We start from the raw sequence: 8,034 nt of genomic DNA, 5'->3' as shown, positions 1-8,034 counted from the left end.
CTGAAATTAGTGTTTTTGTGGTCTTGCTTTTCCAGTTTCCTTAGGTGGCTTGTTAGGCTGCTAATTTGTGATCCTTCCATTTTCTTCATGTGCATTTTTAGGGATATAAATTTCCCTCTTACTACAGCTTTCATGGCTTCTGAGAGATTTTGGCAAGATGTTTCTTCATTTTCATTTGTTTCCACTTATCTTTTGATCTCTGTTTTGATTTCATCATTGACCCAGGAGTTGTATGGCATCATGCTCTTTAGGGTCCATGTCTTTTTGGGTTTTGGGGGACCTTGTTGGTGTGAATGATTATTTTTATTCCACTGTGATGCGAGAAGATGCATTGTAGAATGTCAGTCATTTTAAATTTACTTATGCTTGATTTATGGCCAATTATGTGGTCGATCTTAGAATACATTCCATGTGGTGATGAGTAGAATATATATTCTGTGGTCTTTGGATGGAGTGTTCTGTGGGTTTCAATTAAGTCCATTTGGTCAAGTGTCACATTGAGGTTCCGGATCTCATTGCTGATTTTTTGTCCTGATGATCTGTCTAGGGTTGTGAGTGGGGTATTAAAGTCCCCTGTTATGATGGTGTTAGAGTCAATATCTTTCTTTAGTTTTCCAAGAAGTTGCTTTATAAAAGTTGACACACCTATGTTGGTTGTATATATGTTTAGGATAGATATTTCTTGTTGATGGAGTAAACCTTTTATCATTATGTAGTGGCCCTCTGTATCTTTTTTAATTTTTGCAACCTTAAATGGTATTTTGTCTGTAATTAGGATCATGTCTTCTCCTTTCTTTTGTGTTTCATTCACCTGAAAAATTGTTTCCCATCCTCTTACTTTGAGTCTGTGTATGTTCTTTCTAGTGTGATGGGTCTCTTGTAGGCAGTATATTGTTGCCTGTTGATATTTTATCCATTTTACCATTCTATGTCTTTTCAGTGATGTGTTTAGTCCATTCACATTCAGGGTAATTATTGAAATGTTATAGTTCATCCCTATCACAGAGTTCTAACAGAGTTGTTGTTCTTCCACTTGGTTTTTTTGTCTTTCTTTTGGTTTGGGGGTTGGTTCATGTGTATTTTATTCTTTTTCCTGTACTCTTGTGAAGAACGTTATTCTTTTTTCCTTTTCTTCTGTGTTGAGTACTTTCTTAAGTGTTTCATGTAGAGGTGGTTTGGTGGCAGGATAAGTTCTTAGGGATTGGATATCTGGGAAAGATTTTAATTCTCTGTCAGTGATGTAGCTTAGCTTGGCTGAGCAGGTTATACTTGGTTGAAATTGTTTATCTTTTAGGACTTTGAAGGTAGGACTCCAAGCTCTCCTAGCCTGCAGGGTTTCTGGAGATATATCTGCTACTATTCTGATTGGTCTTCCATGGTAGATGATCTGTCATTTTTCTCTTGCTGCCTTTAGGATTTTTTCTTTTATGCCTACTTTGTTTAGGTGAATTATTGTGTGTCTAGAAGGTGGTCTTCTCATTTGTTGTCTTGCAGGGGTTTTCTGAATCTCTTGTGTTTGAATTTTTGCATCACTGACTCGATAAGGGAAGTTTTCTTGAATGATCTCATGGAAAGTTTGTTCCAGTGTGGTCTCTGTCTTTCTTTCTGCCTCACAAAGGGCAATTACTCTTAAGTTCTATCTCTTGAAGTAATTGCTCATCTCTTGAAGGTTTTGTTCTGTCTTTTTGAGTTTATTTTCTGTGCCTTTCCCTCCCCTTATTTAATTCTGTTTTTGAGGGAAGTTGGGGTTGCTTTTGTTTTACTTGTGCAATATCCTGTTCTTCCTTATGAGGGTCTTCTGGCTTGTTCACTTTTGAGGTTGGAGTGTGGGCTGTGGGCTGTACTTTTTGCAGTTTTGAGGTTTAATTGAGGGGCAAGCTGTGGTTCAGAATGTATATGGTGATTATAGCATCCACTAACAGGTGTATGAGCACACTGGAACCTATTTTCCTCTGCTTTACAATCTGTCTGTGCAGTAGTGTGTAGGCTTGGTCTCTAGATTAAAAGTGGGTATAAAAGAGGAAAATAATGGAGGAAGGGGGTTCAATAGGAAGTTAGAAAGAGACAAGAGCGAGAGAGAAAACAGACATACATACCAACTATCAGGTGAGAAAGAGACACAAGGCCTAAGAGAAGTGAAAAAAGATACTTAACAAGGATTCCTTAAAGAATACTGGTAGCTACACAGAGACAGACCAATAAAATCATGAAACAGTGTAAGTCAGAAAGCAAACAACAAAAGTGGTCAAAACAGTCAAAATGATAAAATCTAAAGTCAAAATAAGAGATCAGACTAAATTCACTTCAGTTCTGATCTCTGGCCTCTCCCCTTTGTTTTTTGTTGCAGGCAGCTAGATTTACTCACAGTTTGGGTTTGTTTTTTTTCTTTTTATCCTGCTGCCTTGGAGTTACTTTTGTCTGATTCAGCGTAGGGGTGGGGCTTTTTCTCCTGTTTAGCGACATTACCTTAGTAGCCGAGTTGGGGGTTGCTGATAGGTAGGCGGGGCAATGGAATTCTCTGCGTGGAGACTGGTCGAGGCAGTTTCAGTTTCGCAGATCATTTTTCTCTGCTTGTCTGGGTCCCCAATTTGGGGTCATGCACTGAGTGCCTCAGCCAGGGTGGGCCCAGAGCTCCAGAGCTTCAAAGCTCCAAAGAGCAGGTGATGAGCAGCGAGAGTGGCCCTGGGCCCCCCAACAGGGTACTTCAGCCAGGAATGGGACCGGTGTCTCTGAGGGGTGGGTGCCCAGTGCTTCCCTGAGTTACCGGTGGCTTGGTGCTGGGCGAGAGTTGATGTAGCCAGGGAGGGAGCTGAGACCAGAGATTCCCACACAGGTGGGAGTCGCGTATGGTGGAACAGTAGCACTAGGGGAATGCAATATCTGGCTCTGCATGGGACCAAAGGTCCCCGGGCCTTGGACCAGCGTGACTGGTGGTGGGCTGGGGGATGGGGGAAGAAAAGTAAGAGTCTTTTTGAGAACTCATGTTCGGAGAATCTCAGAAGTCCCCCTATGTCATCACCATCTTACCAGAATCCCCCTATTCTGTATTTGTAAATCAATGTTTTGTTTATTGAATACAAAGGTGCACCGGGTCTGACACATCACAGTCCCACAGCCCAGAGCAGCTGGGAGGTGGTGAATAATAGTTCTTGAAGTTTGCAATAAAAAATGACCTCCTATAAAACTACATTGCAAATGATGAGATGGAAACAGAATGGAAAGAGTAAAAAGGTTGAAAAGGCAAAGCCTGAAGAATTTATGGTGGAAAAAGTACTGGATCGACAAGTAGTGAATGGGAAAGTGGAATATTTCCTGAAGCAGAAGGAATTTACAGATGCCGATGATACTTGGGGTCTGAAGATAATTTAAATTGTCCAGAGTTAATTGAAACCTTTCTTAATTCTCAAAAAGCTGGTAAGGAAAAAGATGGTACAAAAAACAAAATCATTATCTGACAGTGAATCTGATGACAGCAAATCAAAGAAGAAAAGATAGGCTGCTGACAAACCAAGGGACTATGCTGAAGTCTTGATATTGAAAGAATAATTGGTGCTACAGACTGATGTTTCTCATGAAATGGAAAGATTAAGCTGAGGCAGACTTGGTGCTGGCAAAAGAATTAATATGAAATGTCCTCCAATTGTAATTGCTTTTTATGAGGAGCGAGTAACTTGGCATTCTTGTCTAGCAGACGAAGCACAATACTTGTTTGCATTGCTATATATATATTCTGAGTCTTGGTTTTCGATTTCTTAGTATGATGAAATAACTACATTCTAATGAAAATCAAGTTTGATAAGTTTGTTTTGAAAGTAGTATTGGGAGATTTGTTGGGGGAGGGTTGCATCAGTAGCACTGGTTACTTTGAACAAATTAAAAAAAAATCTTTCTGTAGTTGTGCCATCAGAAAATAAAATTTGATACCATGGTATAGTATTTCCCCTGCACTAGAGCAGATTTTCTAAATGTTGGGAGAAATTTCCATAGTCATTACTCAATCATAACTTGTGTTCTCATATGTCTAAGAACAATTCTGGATTTTTTGTTTTGTGTGTATGTATACATAAAATACATAGGCAGATGGTTTTCTTTTTTATTGTTGTTTTTAAACATAAACCAAAACAAAAATCTCGGATAAACTCATGTTTCTGAAAAGCTGTCATTCTGGGCAGCCGAAGAAATAAATCACTTAAAGTTTTTTTTTTTTTGAGTTGGAATCTCACTTCATCGCCCAGACTGGAGTGCAGTGGCCGCTCCCGGCCACCACAGCCTCGACCTGCTGGCCTCTGGCGATCCTTCCACCTCCACCTTCCAAGTACCTGGAACTACAGGCGCACGCTACCATGCCCAGCTAATTTTTTGACTTATCATATAGATGAGTTCTTGCCAAGTTGCCCAGGCGGGTCTTGAACCCACAGGCTCAGGCAATCCACTCACCAAATTGGAAGATTTAAAAGCAGCCAAATTAGATTTCACATGTATAAGTGCAGTGGTTTGTTCATAAACCTGTATTCCTAACCCTGAATTGTACCCCACAATTTTAAAATAGAAAAATTTAAAAGTAAAAAAATTGACTAAAAGAAAAAATTTTATTACAACTAATAATTTCACCATTCAGATAAGGAAACAAGATAAATCCTGGTGTGTTTTAATTAGCTAAACAAGACTTAGTTTAAATGGACATTCAGTGATTCCTCTAGCAAGCCATTTCTTTACAAAAAGTTGAAATCTGTGTGCTATATTGACTGAAAGGTCATGATTCATGGAATGTCTAAGACTTGGCTCATGAAAGCCTAATCAGATGGTTAGAAATGTTGGTAGTTTAGGGCCTGCTGTCATAAATGGGTGAACAAACTTGTAATCTAAACTATTAATTTGCGTGTTTTATCTTTACCCCAACTCATTCCTTACATGTAGACCCAAGCCTTTTCAGTATTTGCTTTGCTGGTTTAGCAGAAACCAGGAAAAACGACTTTGTAGTAATCAGAATGTTATCCACCTTTATTGTAAATACTGGTGAACAGTGGTCAATAAATAGTTTTATATTCCTTTATGCAAAAAAAAGAGATAACTATGTAAGGTAATATGCTAATTAGCTTGACTGTGGGGGGGGTGACATCACCCACACCAGGCTGCTCATTTTGTTTCAGCAATATCAATGTATGATTGACAAATAAAAATTGTGTATATCGACCAGGCTTGGTGGCTCAGCCTGTAATCCCAGCACTTTGGGAGGCCGAGGTGAGTGGATTGCCTGAGGCCATGGGTTCGTGACCCACCCGGGCAACTTGGTGAGACCTTGTCTCTATAATAAATCAAAAATTAACTGTGTGTGCCAGCATGCGCTGGTTCTGGCTACTTGGAAGGCTGAGGTAGAAGGATCACAGGAGCCCAGCAGGTTGAGGCTGCAGTGACCAGGAGCATGCCACTGCACTCCAGTCTGTGTGACAGAGTGAGACTCTAACTCAAAAAACAAAAAAATTGTGTATATCATATGTCAAATATGTACAGCATAATGTTTGATATATGTTTACATTTTAAATGGTTACCACAGTCAAGCTAATTAGCATATTACCTCACATAGTTATTACTTTTTGTTTTTGAGGTGGGAACACTTAAAATCTACTCTCAGCAAATTTCAAATATAAAATACACTATTATTAACTAAAGTCATCATGTTGTACATCAGTACTCCAGAACTCATCTTATAATTGAAAGTTTGTACCGTTTAAGTTCTATCTCTCCTTTTCCCCCACCCCTTAGTTCCTGGTATCCACCATTCTAATCTATGTTATTGTGAGTTTGACTTTGAAAAAAAAAGAAACTATTTCAAATATAAAAGAGGCCATGCGGTATTTGTCTTTCTGTTTGTTGTTGTTTGTTTGTTTGTTTGTTTGAGTCAGAGTCTTACTCTGTCACCCATGCTGGAGTGCAGTGGCATGATCATGACTACCATAACCTTGACCTGCTGAGCTCAAGTGATCCTTCTGCCTCAGCCTTCCAAGTAGCTGAGATTATAGGCGTGCGCCACCATACTCGGCTAATTTTTTGATTTATTGTAGAGAGGAGGTCTTGCCTTGCTGTCCAGGCTGGTCTTGAACTCCTGGGCTCGGGTAACCCTCTCGCCTCATCCTCCCAAATTGCTGAAATTAAAGGCAGAAGACACCATGCCTGGCCAGCATGTTTTTAAAGTTCATCCATGCTGCTGAAAATGGCAAGATTTTCTTCTTTTTAAAGGCTTAATAATATTCATATATATGCATATATATAAATGTGATTATATACATGCAACTTTAAATGTGATTACATATATGTAGAAACATGTCACATTTTTGTATCCATTCATCTGCTGATGAACACTTAGGTTGTTTCCATAAATTTGCTATTGTGAATACTACTGCAAAGAGCACGGAAAAATGTCTATATAAGATAATCATTTTGGGGGGTCATATACCCAGAAGTGACATTGCTGAATAATACGTTAGTTCTATTTTTAGTTTTTAGGAACCTCTGTACTGTTTTCCATAATTGTTGTACCCATTTACATTCTTACTAACAGTGTACAAGAGTTCTTTTTTCTCTACATACATCCTCACCAACACATATCTTTTGGCTTTTTGATAATAGTCATACTAGCAGGTGTTAGATAATATGTCATTATGGTTTTATTTGCACTTCCATAATGATTAGCAACGTTGGTCACCTTTTCTTATATCCCTTGACCATTTTTATATCTTCCTTGGGAAAATCTCTATTCAGATCCCTGGCCTGTTTTATAATTTGGTTATTATATATTTGCTACTGATTTAAATGAATGCCTTATATATTTGTTCTATATATTTATTGGTTGTGCAATTATTTTCTCCCATTCTCTAGATTGCCTTTTCATGTTGTTGATTGTTTTATTTTCTGTGCAGAAACTTTTTTAGTTTAATGTAGTTCCACTCGGTTGTTTTTGCTTTTGTTGCTTGTGCTTTTGGCATCAAATCTAAAAAATCATTACCAATATCAATCTCAAGGAGCTTTGCCCATATAGTTTCTCACAGGAATTTCATGCCTTAAGTTCTTACATTTACACTTTAATTCATTTTTAGTTAATTTCTGTGTATGGTGTAAGATAGGAGAACTTATTTTTCCATTGTGTATCTTTGGTGCATCTATTGAAAATTCATTGACTGCATATTGCTTGGGTTGGTTTCTGGTCTCTCTCTTTTGTTCCACTAGTTTATGTGCCTGTTTTTATGTCAGTGTCACACTGTTTCAACTATAGCTTTGTGATACAGTCTGAAATTAGAAAGTTGATGCCTCCAGCTTTGCTCTTTTTGCTCAATTGCTCTAGCTATTTGGAGTCTTTTGTGGTTTTATATGAGTTTTAGAAGTGTTTTTTTCAACTTATGTGAAAAATGCCATTGAGAATATATAGGGCATAACATGAAATCTGTAGATCGCTTAGCAGTATGAATATTTTAATAGTATTACTTTTCCCAATCCATAAAAATGGCACATCTTTCCATTTATTTGTGTATTTTTCAATTTTTTCAACAATGTTTCATAGTTTTTGATGTACAGATCTTTTACTTCCTGGTTAAATTTATTCCTAAGTTTTAAAATTATTTTTGATGCTGCTGTAGGTGAGATTGCTTTCTTAATTCTTTTGGATTGCTTTTTGTTATTGTATAAAAATGCAACAGATTTTGTATGTTGATTTTATATCCTGCAGCTTTACTGAATTTTTTATTAGCTCCAACACATTTTTTTTTGGTGGAGTCTTTAGGGTTTCTATATATTAGATCAAATGATCTGCAAACAGAGACAGTTTTACTTCTTCCTTTCTAATTTCAATGCATTTTTTCTTACCTAATTGAGCTGGCTAACACTTGTAGTAATACATTGAATCAAAATGGCAAGAGTGGGCCACTTTATCTTATTCCTGATCTTAAAGGAAAAGGTCACAGCTGCACCCCCATGTTCATTACAGCATTATTCATGACAGTCAAGATATAGAAATAATTTTAGTTCATTAATGAATAAATG

The 8,034-nt window shown here is 37.7% G+C and overlaps 1 pseudogene; it reads left to right on the top strand.

The window, feature by feature from the left end:
• The first annotated feature begins 3,168 nt into the window (after positions 1 to 3,168).
• On the top strand, positions 3,169 to 3,756 carry LOC103276275 (annotated as a pseudogene).
• The last annotated feature ends 4,278 nt before the right edge of the window (positions 3,757 to 8,034 follow it).

Source organism: Carlito syrichta, unplaced genomic scaffold (genome assembly GCF_000164805.1).
Source record: "Carlito syrichta isolate Samal-C Ts95f unplaced genomic scaffold, Tarsius_syrichta-2.0.1 Scaffold316019, whole genome shotgun sequence".
NCBI lineage: Eukaryota > Metazoa > Chordata > Mammalia > Primates > Tarsiidae > Carlito > Carlito syrichta.
The sequence above is the reverse complement of the archived record's forward strand: the minus strand, read 5'-3'. Positions and strand labels throughout refer to the sequence as shown.